Source organism: Petaurus breviceps, unplaced genomic scaffold, assembly GCF_028583685.1.
Source record: "Petaurus breviceps papuanus isolate PSGF00001 unplaced genomic scaffold, PetGlider_PUasm1.0 190, whole genome shotgun sequence".
Taxonomy (NCBI): Eukaryota; Metazoa; Chordata; class Mammalia; order Diprotodontia; family Petauridae; genus Petaurus; species Petaurus breviceps.
In genome coordinates this window covers 10,108,161-10,123,834 of record NW_027185810.1, presented here as the reverse complement: position 1 = coordinate 10,123,834, position 15,674 = coordinate 10,108,161, and the positions used below count along the sequence as shown (strand labels likewise).

At 35.7% G+C, this 15,674-nt stretch overlaps 1 protein-coding gene and 1 long non-coding RNA gene across 3 annotated transcripts in view; one reads left to right on the top strand and one right to left on the bottom strand.

Annotated features, from left to right (window-relative positions):
• CDKAL1 (CDK5 regulatory subunit associated protein 1 like 1) overlaps positions 1-15,674 on the bottom strand; it is a 704,048-nt gene that overhangs the window by 84,062 nt on the left and 604,312 nt on the right. The gene's annotated exons all lie outside the window — the stretch shown is intronic.
• Positions 7,947-15,674, top strand: part of LOC138164582 (uncharacterized) — a 33,008-nt gene continuing 25,280 nt past the window's right edge. The window contains exon 1 of the long non-coding RNA XR_011169131.1: positions 7,947-14,592. This is a non-coding gene — a long non-coding RNA (uncharacterized lncRNA). The remainder of the gene's footprint in view (positions 14,593-15,674) is intronic.

Here is a 15,674-nt window from a genome sequence, read left to right as displayed (position 1 = left end):
GCTCATGAAGGTATTTTAGATGAAAATTGATTGGACTAGAGGGTCTGTGAGGTACCTTCCAAATAGGAAATACTGTGATTCTATGTAGGCAGTTAGGTGGCACAGTGGATAGAGTCCCAGGCCTGGAGTCAGGAAGACTCTTCTTCCCGAGTTGGAATCTAACCTCAGTCATTTACTAGCTGTGTAACCCTGGCCAAGTCACTTAACCCCACTTGTCTCAGTTTCCTCATCTGTAAAATAAGCTAAAGACTCCAGTATCTTTGCCAAAAAAAACCAAAAATGGGGTCAGGAAGAGTTGGGCATGACTGAAAACAACTGAACAACAACCAGAACAATGATTTTGTATGGAGAAATATAGGTAAAAATACTTATCATTATATACATTTAAGCACTAAGGAAGCGAAGTCAGAGAAGTTATGAGCCTAAGGCTTGCTCATGACCATACAGATGGAAGGACTGAAATACAGGTCTTTCTGACTCCCAAGTGCTATTTCCACAGCTCTTAGAACTCTCATGCCATGTTTGTTATTTCTACTCCAAAGTTTTCATCTCCTTAATTTTCTAGTTCACAATGTCAGACATCACTTGAGCTGGAAAAAAGAGATACATGTAGAAACATAACATTTGCACCACCACACATGGTCTTTTCTCAAACACTGAATATTTCATGATATTTCCAAATGTCTGGCATATTGTGAATACTAAATATTAATAAAGAGAATGATGACATAACCATCAAAGAACATACAAAGATGTTTTAAGAAGCTTTCATTGTACAAATATAAGGAATAAAGTCATGTCCAGTGATGGTTAGGCTTTCTAAAACAAAACTCTGGTTGTGTGTTAAGGGCAGAGAATGTGCTGAAATAATTAGAAAGTGATTAAACATACACATGCATCCAATTCGACCACTGTTGATTAAGCACCTATTGACCTACTGTATAAAGAGCTTTTACTGTTTTCTGAGGAAGCTACAAAGCTTGGAAAAGACACCATTTCAGACCTCATGAATCTTATAGTCCTAGATGGTAACTTTGAGACTTAAACCAATAGATGTAAGAAAGATAATATACACATATTTAAAAGAGGTAAATGCAAAGAATAAGGCAAGGTCTGAGGGGAGAAAAGCCATTATTAAACTGTAAAGGGGAGAAGGTGGATCTTAAATGATTTCCTGAGATGACATAGGAGCTGGACTTTAGGGGATAAAAAGGAATTCAATAGATGGGAATGAGTGGGAAAGTGAAGTCACTACATAGGAAATATGACAAATAAAGGCACAGAGGTGGGGAAGCATAAGAAGTGTAAAGCTGGAGGATATTAGTCCAGTTTGGCTGGATGATATGAAACTGAGTAGTATGAGACAAGGTTGTGAAGGTGGGGTATCACCATACAGTTGAGGATCCTGAGTGCTATAACAGAAGGAGATGTGAAGTTCCTTTTGTATTGCTAAAGAGATACTTAGCACCTAGCTCAGATTATGCCTCTGTTAAAGAAACAGAAGGTATGAACTCCTGTCTCCTTTGCTGATGTAACAGAAAGGGGCTGAACAGGGAGGGGCAATACTGTATATAAAGAAAAGTCCTGGAGAGGGAGAGACAGATCTTCCTGGAGCAGGCTTCATGAAGGCAGAAGCTGCTGCTGCCAGGGAGGCTGAAGAGGAAAGGCTGGAGAGAATGATTTTTATTCAGAAAACCTGGGTGAAGTGATTTTTTTTTTTTTCTGGAAACCAGCTGAAACATCTGATGAGTGTGAGGGCCAGCTGGAGCTGCTGAGGATTTCTGAGAGCTAGTCAGAGCTGAGGGCCAGCTAGAGCTGCTGAAGCTGTTGAGGATTTCCATGGGACAGCTGGATTTGCTGAGGCTGTTGAGGATTTCCAAGGAAGGGCCAGCCAGAGCTGCCAAAGACTGAGGAAGCATGACTGTGATGCTGGTACTTTGTATGAACCTGTTGGTAGCTTTGTTAAGCCTTGTCTTCCCAGGAACAGAGACTGTGAAGCATTTGAGATAGACTGGACACTGTGAGCTCCAATGTGGAGCAGGAACTGCACAGAGAGCTGGACAAGGACCTGGGAGCTGTCTGCCTTTGAACCCAGGTGACAGTTTGGTGAATCCAGATAGGATCTGGGACCATGGAAGGGGATCCAGGGAATCTGAGAGACCGCCCTGAGTCAAGCTGAAAGAAGACTTTACTTGGATACTGTGTACTGACTGACAAATTGTAAATTTACTAGTGACCTAGGGGTGGAGAGTCTGTGTATTTTCTAATGATTGAATAGTGAATAATGAAGGATGATTGATTGACTAAATGATTGTACTTAGTGATTTATGACTGAATAAGTAATTGATTTGTAACCTAGTATGCCCCATTAGTGGAAAACTTTGACTATTGTACTTTGTGACTGAATTCAGGATTTTGTGAATGCTGGAATTACTAAATGATTGTTCTTTGTTCAAAACTTTGTGACCACTGTAGTGGAAACTATGTACCCATGTTCTGTGATAAGTTGTTGTGAATGCTATATTTTGATTTTCTGTGATAAGTTGGAATATTGTGAATGCTGTACTTTGATTTATTATGAATGTTTTGCTTTGATTTGTTATGGAATAGAGTGTTCACTATACTATGTAATCAGGACCTTAAAAGCTGTTCACAGTAGCATTCTTCTGGAAAGCTGTTCGTGCATGCACTACAAATGCCAGACTAAAGACCTTGAATTTTATTTAGTAGGCAAGAGGAAGCCACTGAAGGATTTTTGAGTAGAGGTGTGACATAATCAAGTTTATGAAAAAGAAGAGAACTTTGAAAGCTATGTGAAGGAGAAAATGAAGGGGGAAAAGAATGGATGAAGGAAGACTTAATGGGACCAACTGCAATGGTCCAGGCAGATAATAATGAAGGCATGTTCTAAGGGGAGTAGAAACAGGAATGGATGCCAAAGACATTGCAAAGGTAAAATCAACAGGATTTGGTAACTATTTTGTGTATGAGAGAGAAACAAGGAGGGAGAGGGAAAAATAAAACAGAATATGAAAGTTTTAAATAATGAAGATAAAGTGAATTGTTGTCCACAGGAGGGAAGGACACACAAAGTAATGGCCAAAATCATTGAATATTTTTATTATAACACATAAATATATCTACTTTTTCAATAAAAATAAGGTTCAAGTTATAGGCAACGAAAAGCAAAACTTTTTGTAAGGGGATTTATTTCAACTGGTTGACAAAATGGGAGTCATCTTCTCCATACATGGATGGATAACTGTCCTATAATCCAGGCAATCATTGCCAGTTTTTGGTCCTTACCTCAGAGGTGGAAGGTCAGGGACTCTAGTCTGGAAGGGGAGAATATGTGCTTTATGGAGCTCCTAATGCCTATTAGACTGACACTTCCCCCCATTACCACTCCCCCAACTCTCCCTGGAGTGGCAGGGTTGGAGCCTAGTCTATGTTAACCTTTGTATACATGGAGGATGGATGATACCTAGTAGTCATGCACTACAGTCCTGCTGTCTGTCAGCTATTAAACATTTATGAAGCCCTTACACTGTGCACGGCACACTGTGCTTAGTGTTGGGGATACACAAAGAGGCAAAAGACAGTGCCTGACCTCATGAAGTTCACAATCTAAGAAGGGAGACAACAAGCAAACAACTATGTACAAACAAACTTTATATAGGATAAACCAGAAATAATGCATAGAAGAAAGGCACTAGAATTGAGAGGAATAGGCTTCCTCTAGAAGACAGCATTTTAGTTAGGACTGGAGGGAAGCCAGTAGGTAGAGATGAGGAGAGAGAACATTCCAGGCATGGGAGACGGTCAGAGAAAATGCCTGGAACACTTCAGAGCCTGCTGCTGTTGGTCTGCTGTGCACTGGTCCTAGGACTCCCACATCCTCCTGTGGTCAAATTTTTCTGCAAGGCTGTGTCTAGGCCCAGTTGGGTAAGGGACTTAGTTTAAACACACTATGCCCACTTTACTCATTCCCTTACCTTTGATCCAAAGTACCCAGTGAATCTTGGTTTTGATGTTTAAAGATTGGAATCTATCCACTATTGTCTTTTACTCCCCTATACCTTTGAGAAACAGAATGATACAGTAGAAAGAGCACATAATTTGGAGTCAGAGGATAAGGAATAGGGACTAGATCTGTGATATCATTAATGTAGCCTGAGATGAGTTGGTAAATCTTTAACAACCAGTTTTCCCAAAAAATGTATGCAGGACACACACAAGTTTAACTCCATTATTAACATTTTCCCTATTACCTTTTAGAGTCTAGATAGTTGATAAAACAAAAAACTGAGTCAAGATGTAACTGCTGATACTGAAAACTGAACAAGAGATACTCTGGAGTCAGTTTTGATTTGCCTCCAGCAACATTCCTGGGTATAGGGCACCGTTGAAAAAACATTTCTTTAAAAAAAATATCGTTTACTTATATTTAACAATCATTTTGAGAAAATCTTGAACTTCAAATTTTCCCCTTCCCTCTGACCATTCCCCAAACCTTTGAGAAAGTAAGCCATGTGATGTCAATTATGTATGTGAAATCATGCAAAACTTTTTCATATGAGCTATGTTGCAAAAAAAAAAAAAAAAAAAGAAAAGGCAACAAAAATAAAGTGAAAAAGTTATGTTTCAACCTGCATACAAACTTCATCAGTTTTCTCTTTGGAGGTAGATAGTACTTTTTATCATAAGTCTCAAGGAAACTTTTAAAACAATGTATGTTTAAAAAGTTTCTCTGCAATTTACAGTCTTAGAGTGGCCTAAGGAAATTAGAGCTTAAGTAACTTGCCCAAGATCTCACAGAAGAGCTTAGAGTCAGAGGAACTTAGTTCAAATCCTGACTAATTCATTTACAATCTGTGTGCAAGTCACTTAACTTTTCTGTGCCTCAGTTTACTCAATTATAAAATGAAGAAGCTGAAGTAGATCACTAGCCTTCTCTTCCATCTCTTAATCTCTGATTCTATGACAATGAATGTAGTGCAGTAATTAAAAGTTATTTCTGCTATGTTAACTGTACATTTAAAATGCTTTGTGATGTTATAATAATGTTAATAAATTCTTAATTTTGTTGGAAAAAAATACCAGCTAAGTCAATTATTTGTATTCATTGTTTTACAAAAAGCGTGGAGGGCATGATGATATTTTTTTGGGTGGGGGGGTGGAAGTTGTAGAGGGAGGATTCTTCCATAAAGTTCGGAAACTACTGCGGTAAGCACAGATATAATACACATGTGCTAAAACAGATAGGAGCATAGATACTGAGCTAGAAGGGATGTTAGAGCTCTTCATTTCTTCCAGTGGCTTAGAAAAATGTGACAGATTTCCTTCCACAATTATTAGATTCTGATGATTACACTGCTATTCCTCATAATGTTTTTTCTTCTATGCATCATTCCAAAATCTGTATTCTTTCTTCCAAAAATAAAAGGTCTATGTATGGCAATAAGCAAGAAAGATGCTGAATCTTTACAAAATGAATGGGGGCTCTTAATGAAGAATTCCAATGGGATTATTACTTTTTAAAAGAAACCAATTTACATTTTTCTGTAAATGTTTTCTTAGACTATCTAGGTTCATAAAAATAATGACTTCCTTAAGATACATACCTCATATGTTTAGTATAAGGTTTATTCTAGTTATTGTGTTTCAGGAATTTTTCATGCTCATAACTACCTTCTGAAAACTACAACAGGTTATAGAAAAGGAAGAAAAATTAAGAATAGCAGACCCCTTTCTTGTTAAGATAAGTCTGCCTCAAGCAATGAAGTATTGGCCCAGACTGCTCTCAACAGAAATAACTCATAAGTAGTAATAGGCTGGCCCATCAAATGTTACAGAAGATAAATAGCTTTCCTGGCAAGAACAATATTTTAAACACAGATTTGAATAATGTACTGCTTTAACTATGAAATGACTTCTGAATAGCCAAGGATGAAGTTCTTTACCTATTCTATATTTGATGCATCTTAGTTTATTTCTTTGACATAAATGTGTGTATTTTTAAAGGATACACATTTCTGACACTGATTAAGAGACATATATACTGTTATTTCATTAATAGATTAAGTGGACTTTGAAATATATGGCAATTCTTTATGTTCTTTATAGCTTATGTGCATGTTTTAAAAAGCTTGACAAGAATGTAAACCCTAATAAAGATTCAGATAGCATTAAACCCTATACACCTGGCATTCTGTCTTTCAAAACTTAAGCTATTATGTTAAACCTAACCAAAAACTATAACAACTTTTATTGTTTGGTATATTCAGGTACTATTATAATGATATCAATTAAAATGAACTGGGTTTAAAAACATATAATTCAAGAAATTAAATTCAATTAACATTTCTCTGTCACTTATAATAATATGTAAATGCATAAGTAAATGATATAGTGCTTATCACCATGAACACTATAATCTGGTGGCTTAATTACAATGAAACACCCTTAGGATGGGGACAGAAAAAAAACCAATCTTATGACAAGAAATGTCTACTGTCCATAGCTATCTATGCACATAGCACACATAATTTCACCTAAGATGTAAATTAATGCACATTCTAGTACGCCTTATTCTCATAGAAAAAAATTTGTGCAGTTGTGCTTAATATGGGCTGACATGTGAATCAAATTTAATCTTAATTGAGAAAACTCAATTATCAAGCATAAAGAAGTAAGGCAGTAATGTAGATGAACAAAATGCCAATAATTCAAAATTAATTTTTAGACTAGTATTTGAAATGTTTCTGTGCTCATCTTCGCACAGACATTTTTCTAGTGTTCTAGGAATTCATAATACTTTGAACCAAATAATGAAATCAGATCGGGAATATCTGATTTAGGATAATCACAGATCATTCATTTCAATTCAGTTCAGGTTAACAAACATTTATTATATTCCTATTATGTGCAAGACACTGTGCTAGGCACTGGAGTAAAGAAGCAAACCTCTCAAAGATTCCCAAAGCTCCTTCATTCCACTGCAACATATACACAAATAAGTAAAGACAAGATAATTGGACAAAGAAGGAAACACAATCAGAGGAATGTGGGTGGTGATGCAGGAGGTGGCAGTATACATAAAGAGTTAAAAAGATCCTTAGAATAGCCAAAACCATCTCCTGAGGCCAGGGGAGGCAAAGTATCTTGCTCAAATACATATAGGTTGTAAGCAGTGATACAAGTATTCCAAGGCAGTGTGGCAAAGTGGAAAGAACACTGGATTTGGAACTGGAAGGCCTGGGTTCAAATTCAAATACTACCTGTGTGATCATGAGAATCATTTCATTTGTCTGGGTCTTAGTTTTCTCATCTTTAAAATAAGAGAGTTGGGCTACATGGCTACTAAGGTACCTTTCTAACTGTATATCTATGATACTGTGTGATTCTGGGGTTCAAACCCAAACCCAAACCTCTGATACAAATACAGTGAGTGTCCTCCCCACGGCACCATACTGGCATACTGGGATTTGTCTCACTCCCTCTGGACAGTTTGCAAACAGGTAGCAGAGAGCCCTGTTTCCTCTAGGCTTATGTACAAATGGCTCGAGTTTATTGGAGGAGGCATTTCCTCCCTTAGTGCAGATTACAGACTATCCATTCCTTTTTGTCCTATACCAGGAACGCTTGTGTTCTTCCATGAATCCTCCATCACAGATGTATCTAATATATCAGAGGCCCTTCTCTAGTTCTTTTCATATTTAACATATACCAGCAAAATACTTGGGCTGTTATATTTGCTCTCAGTACATGTGTGGCTTACTCCTTTTTCAGTCATACATGTCCTGGATGTTGTCTTTCAAGCTACTACTTATATTCAAGTGATCATTTATAAAAGGATGCAAATCTACTTATATTCAGCAATTATTTCTCCATTGATCTTGGGTCACCTGCAATTTTGATTCTTTTTGTTTTTGGCGGTTTGGGGAAGATGATGGTGTTCCAAGATTCATAGCTATATGGTATTAAAAAGATGGGGTGGATAGTAGCTGTTAGTTGATGAAAATACTATGCAGTTTCCCAAATGTGATACAGCTGAATCTCTCTTCCTCCTAAACTCAGAGCCAAGTAATGTATATCATAGTGTAGCTAATATTCATTTCTCATCTGCTGAGATGTTCCTGTGGGTACTGCTAGCTTAATTTCTTTCAAGTATCTGCCTTTTTCACTGAGGAGGTCCTATAGTTTCTAGAACTGGATACAATAAGCACAATATCACCAAATCTGGCCAAATCCACACAAAGCAAATCTGAGCTGGAAATGACACAATTTTAAAGCCATTTAGGGAATGATTTTAAGATATCTCAAATCATGAAAAATTACCAACAAACAGAAAAGATCATGGACCCAATTATTATTCTAAAGAATGTGATTAAATATAAATCAGCGAGCATTAACCCAAATACCTACTTTTTCATATGTATAAATTTTTATAATGGTTTATGCACCTAAAGGGAACAACCTTGATGAAATTATTTGAAAAGAACAGGTAGGTTTTTAGAGATATTCTTCTATATTAGACCATATCTTCACTGAAGCACAATTGTAAATTATGGAGGAACATGATCAGTGAACTTAAATTGATGGAACTGGGGGATTTTAATTCAAGTGATCACTGCATGTAGTACCATGGGCAAGAATCCTTTAGAAAAAAAAGGACTGGCCATCATAGTCAATAAAAAAGTGAGAAAAGCATACTGGGGTATAATCTCAAAAATGACAGAATGCTATCTGTTCAAATTCAAGGCAAACCATTCCACATCACAATAATACAAGTCTGTGCTCCAACATCTGACACCAAAGAAGCCAAAGTTGATCAATTCTGTGAAGACCTACAACATCTAGAAGTAACACCAAAAAAAGATGTCACATTCCTCACAGAGAACTGGAATGCTAAAGTAGGAACTCAAAAGATAATTGGAATAATAGGCAAATTTCACCTTCAGCACAAAATGAAGGAGTGGAGAGATGAGTAGAGTTTGGTTAAGACAACTTGCTGATGATAGGAAACACTTTTTTTGAACCCAAAAGACAACTTTGCACCTGGACATCACCAGATATATATATATAAAATCAGATTGATTATGTACTTTGTAGCCAAAGGTAGAGTTAGTTAAAATAAAACCTGGAAGCTGACTGTGGCTCAGATCATGACTTTCTTATTGCAAAATTCAGACTTGAAGAAAGTAGGCAAAACCATCAGACTGTGTTAAGTATGACCTAAATAACATCCCTTATGAATATGAAGTGAAGGTAATGCATAGATTTAAGGAATTAGATCTGTTAGAATACCTGAAGAACTTGGGACAGAAATTAGCAATATTATACAGAAGGTAATATTGTAAAGGAGAAAAGGAGATACATGACTTAATGCAGTATTTCAGAGAGATAAGGTTTTCTTAAATAAGCAATGCAAAGAAATAGAAGAAAACAAGAGAGTGAGAAAGACAAGGATCTTGTCAAGAAAATTAGAGATTCAAGGGCATGTTTCATGCAAATATGGGCATGATAGACAAAAACAGTATAGACTTAATAGAAGTAGAAGAGATTAAGAAGAGGTGGCAAGAATATACAGAACTATACAAGAAAGATTATAACATCATTGATAACCATGAGTTGTGGTTATTGATCTAGAGTCAGATGTCCTAGAGAATGAAGTAGGTCTTAGGAAGCATTGCTAGTGGAAGTGATGGAATTCTAGCTAAGCTATTTAAAATCCTAAAAGATGACGTCATTAAAGTGCTGTACTCAATGTGTCAGCAAATTTGAAAAATTCAACAATGGTCACTGGACTGGAAAAAATCAGTTTACATCCTAAAGCTCACCTGCCAGCAAGGTTATGTATATGACTCTACAATCTAGGTTTCAGCAATATGTGAACTAAGAATTACCAGTAGAGCAGGTGGTTTCAAATAGGCAAAGGAACTAGAGACCAAATTACAACATTCATTAGATTATGGAGAAATCAAGGGAGATCCAGGAAAACATCTACTTCTACTTCATTAACTATACTAAAGCCTTTGACTGTGTGGATCAAAAAAATTGGCAAGTTCTCAAAGAGATGGGAGTGCCAGATCATCCTGCTTTGTCTCCTAAGGAAACTGTATGTGGATCAAGAAGCAACAATTAGAACCAAACATGAAACAACCAACTGGTTTAAGATTCTAAAAGGAGTATGACAAGGCTGCATATTGTAGTCTTATAATTTAACTTGCATGTAGAATACATCAGACAAAATGTCAGGCTAGATTAATCAAAAGATATGTAGATGGTCAGACATGTAGATGATACTACTCTGATAGCAGAAATTAAAGAAGAATTAAGAAGCCTATTAATGAGGGTGAAAAAGTAGAGTGTAAAAGCTAGCTTAAAGCTTACCATCAAAAAATCTAAGATCATGGCAACTGGTCCCATTACTTCCTGAAAAACAGAGGGATATGAAATAGAAGCAGTGTCATATTTGATATTCTTGGGCTCAAAAATCACTCCACACTATCACTACAGACATCAAATTAAAAGATGCTTGCTCCTTGGAAGGAAAGCTACGACAAATTTGGACAGCACACTAAACAACAAAGGTCCATATAGTCATAACTATGGCTATGAGAGTTGGTCTATGAAGAAGGCTGAGTGGCGCAGAACTGACATTTTCAAATTGTGATGCTGGACAAAACTTCTGGGGGTTCCTTGGATAGCAAGGAGATGAAATCAGTCAATACTTAAGGAAATTAACTCAGATTGTTCACTGAAAGGTTAAATACTGAAGCTGAAGCTTAAATACAGGACACAGTAGAAAAGACTCTGATGTTGGGAAAAACTAAAGGCAAAAAGAAAATGGGATGGCAGAAGATGAGATGGGTAAATAGTGTCACGGAAGCGATGAACATGAGCTTGGACAGACTTTGGGAGGTAGTGGAGAACAGAAGGGCCCGTTGTGCTATGGTTCATGGGGTCACAAAGATTCGGACACAACAGAACAAATGAACAATAACAAGAAGCAGAGTGAACTATTATCCTCGAACAAAGGGTATTGCTATGCATGAGTTAAGCTCATATAAAATTTAAGTACACACACCCTTTAAGTATAAATATTAGCTGAAGTATAAAACAAGGAGACAATTCACCAAAAGTATTTCCCAGTGTTATAGAGGATGCCCTGGTAAAGTCCAAATGGGAGAGGAATTCCCTATCTATCAGTGGTTCTTAACCTGGGAACACAGATACCTTACCCCTCCTTCTTCCTCCCTAAATCCATGGACACATATATAGCAATCCATGAAGTCTTTAAAAAATTTTTTAGATAATTAAATTTCACTATAATTGTTTTCCACTGGAATACTGTGCTTTTTTTTTTTACACATTTACAAACATTATTTTGAGAAAGGGTCCACAGACCTCACCAAACTGCTTAACAGTGAAATGAGACAAAATAAGGTTAAGAACTCCTATTATGGATGGTGAGGTTCTGCAGATGTTCTTGTTTGTGAATTGGCTAATATGTCATTTCAAATCTCCCTTAATATTTTGTGATGGTTTAGTCTACTGGAAAGGTTTTAGTCAATCTGCTCTAGTCAATCTGCTCTGGAACACACAACCAACATTTAGAATCATTAAGAAGTTATGATGAAAATTGCTAGGTATACAAGAATTGTATTTTGCGTTATTTTTTACCTAAATATTTATAAATTGTGTATTCTAAAATTATATATTTAAATAAAATATTACGTTTGAAGCTGCTACTTTTCTTTTCATTTCTACTCCTTTAAAATATCAGCAAGAGTCAAGCTCCCAGATGATTTAGCGCATCAATTCCTTTTTAAATCCCATGTGTTACATAAATATTCACCTCAGAATCTATAAAGGCTTTTTCCCACCTGTTTTTCCTCTGTATTTCATCCTTTCCTCCATTTTATTTATCTTTCTTTTTCCCTTCTCCCCATTTCTCATTATTTTCCCACCAATACCATTTCTAATTTATCTCCCTTAACTGGAAATTAAGTATATTTTAAGTATCTGTTGGATATTATTAGGTTTAAAAGCAGTCTAGTTTAACATTTATATTGCTTTGGGGGAAAATATTTTTTTATTTTGTTTTTGGTTTTTTTGGGGGGTGTAGCTTCTATACAGTTCTTAGGTGCAGCTAGATGGCACAATGAATAGAGTGCTGAGCCTGGAGTCCAGAAAAACCTGAGTTCAAATATGGCCTCAGAACCTTACAAGCTGTGTGATGCTGAGCAAGTCCCTTAACTCTGTTTGGCTCAGTGTCCTCATCTGTAAAATGAGCTGGAGAAGGAAATGGAAAACCACTCTAATATCTCTGCCAAAAAAAACCCACTTGGGGTCACAAAGAGTTGGAAACAACTGAAATGACTGAATAACAGGTACAACAATACAGACTTAACTGATTTTATTCTGTGGTTAAGCAGCTTCTAATTTAAAAAAAAGTTCTCTCATTCCTTTTGCAAACTGTAGCAGGAACTTGCAAATAGGGTAACAGGCATTAAGTAACACATTACCATGTATATATCTGGTACAACAAAGGTAAAGATAACCCAAAATTTTCTAATTTTATTCAATTAAGTATTAAAAGATCTCTAATAAGGCCTCCAACAATTTGTATAGTAAGTTCATAGGAGTTAGAAGGTGTCGGGATCTTAGATTTCTTTGTTTAATTTCCTTTTACAGATGAGGAAACATAGGATTTAATACTCTGCAGAAGACTAATGGCCAGAAGTGTATAAGAAGTATACAGGGGATGAAAAGGTGGTTGTAATTTTTATTAGTGAAGAGGGCACACCAATGAAATCCAAGTATTGAAGTCTTCAGTGATCCCGGAGGACAGCAAAGACTATGTTAGGCTCTCTTGTCACTGATATTTCTATTTACGCTAGACTTGTTTACCTATACCATAGTTTGCTGTTCTAAGCACTGAGCTCATTTTTACAATCTGAAAGAATTATGTAATAAGGTCTAAATTTAGGTGGCAAACAGCTGAAAAGGGTTTTAATCGAGGGGAGAAATACTAACTTTCCTTTTAACAACATATAGTCTTTTTTACATTTTAATATGGTTATCTTAATACCCAATAAATGTACTCTTGTTCTTATAGATTTCTGTTTGTGACTACAGAATAAATTCTGTAGAGCTCCTATTATTCTTGTTCACTCTGATTATATAACTAATTAAGACCTACTATAATATTTCAAACACAAGCTGTAGTTTGTCTTACAAAAAGCTTTAAACATTTGCCTTCTTTTCTATTGTTTCTCAACCATTATTACACGATTGAACATTCTTAAAATGCACTTTGTATTTTGCATTCCGGAGCTTACAACATTCATTTCTAGTCATTTTAAAAAATAATATAAAATTCATTAAAATACATATTTTAATTTAGGGCACATACTAGAAGATTTAACCGTACAGAAATACAATGTAGTTATAGGAATACATAATTAATAAAACATAAAATTTGTTTTATGAAGCTGCAGTTTTAATTTAGTAGCTCAAGAAATATGTTCTTGTAATTTTATACCAGGTAACTTCCAAGGAGAATGTTAATTCCCCTTTCCAGCCATCTCTCAGTACTGAATTGATTATGACTAACACATACCAAATGTTTCCAAGTTGGAATGGTTCACAGCAAATTTCTAATATTTACATTTAAGCTACTGTCAAGGCTCTTAGACTTAAATTGGGAACAAACTTTGTTTGTATATTGAGAGCTTTTTTTTCTAGACCTGTCTTTTTTTCTGTTGATTATTAAAAAGCATGTGTAGGATGATGTATGCTAATCACAGGGCCAGTCAGTGACAGTAAGAAGAAATAGTGCAACATCTACACCTCTGATTGCAATGCAAACTGATGACCTAGTTCTGCTCTCAGCAGCTCATCTAAAAAAGTTAGCATATTTTACAGCTATATAGTTGAGAGCTAATTATAGAAATGTCAGAAAAACAGGCAAGATAATTATTACATACATCTATCATTTAAAATACATATACAGAATAAATAAAAGCATTTATGTACATGCAGATGTGCATATATTCTACCCCTCCCAATTCTTCAGATTTTATAAACAAAACATACTGGCAAGAGGATAGTTCACGTAAAAACAGCATTAATAGGCTGCATATTAATATTTATGTACTTCTATATAAAGAATATGCATACATTACAACTCTGTTTTGCAAGCTGAATGAATAACTAATGTTACATTATGTATGGATACATATTAAACAGTCAAGCCTACACTTTCTTAGTTCAGGATATGATTAATGCAGCCGATCAGAAGCCAGATGGTGCAGAACCAGAACCATCAATCAAAATGAAAAGACCATGGAGTGCTAGCCACAATGAGGTCCTCACAAATGGAGATTCTGTTCATAGACCCTAACCTGTAATGTGCAGAGAAAGCCATAAACAGAGCTGGCTGCACAGTCCCCAAGGAGGCAGAAGCCACGGCTCAGGCTTTGTTAGGTAAAAAATCTCGAGTTGCAACATTCATCGCTATGGACATCAAGTGGGGAACACCATGTAAGCCAAACAGCTTGTACTTAAGATAAAAAATTAGAGGTGAGCCTTTAAATTATTTTAATAATGTTTTCACTGATGATAGTATCTGTCAAACAGGATCTCTTTCCCATTTAGTTTCATATAGGATGGTGCCATGTATTAACAATACAGCTGCCACAGCTGCCTTCCATGGGATTGGCATCCACTGCCAAAGCATCACACTGGGGTCTTTATTTAGAACTTCTTGAGAAATGAAGCTTTGCCTCTGCTCCTAGCAATATTAGTGATGGTTTAAGAGTAATGAAATTTCCTCTTCTTATCACAGCTTTATTTAAAAATAAATTTAGAGATACAAATGCATCCCCCTAGAAAAGGATGTGTTTCAAAAATGTTAAATAATAACTACTGATAACATAAGCCTCTTAATCTATTTTAATAATAGTAATACATGGCTGTTATGAACTTATAGAATCTATTTTGTTATAGTTATTTAACTCTTCTCTTGGGTAGCTTCAAGTAGCCTATAATTTATGGAGAAATGACAATAAAATTCAAATAAATATAATATGAAATATTTCATTTTCTTAAAATAAATGGCTCATAGATGGGAAGGATCTTTGAAAAGGTAAATGCTGGGAACCTCTGATATTGTTATTTTCATTGTTACTACTACTATTATTATTGTTATTATTATTAGTGATAGGAACAATAATTCACACTTTAAGTTTTGCAGGGCCTAGTAAAAATAATAACAATGCATATAAAACATTTCATTAATTTAGATTATATCATCTTAGAACCTGGCACGGTATTCTTGAGACATGTGGAAGCAGGGAAGTAATCTTGTACTATCTATAAAAAAAGAGAATCTAAGCAAACTAAAGATCTGGATAACCCTTTAAGATTCTGTCCTTAACCCTCTTCTTTCTTTAAGCTCTTCAGGACTTGTTAGGTAAAAAATCTTGAGTTGCAACATTCTGTTTTTGTCTACAGCCTGTGGTTTCATTATGAAGATGATTCCCCACAGCTAAACTTTTCTCTTTCTTGAACTCCAGGTCTATAGCTCCAAAAGTTTCATCTACCTTGATGTCCCACTAGCACCTGACACTCAACATGCCCCAAACTGAACTCAGCATTTTCTC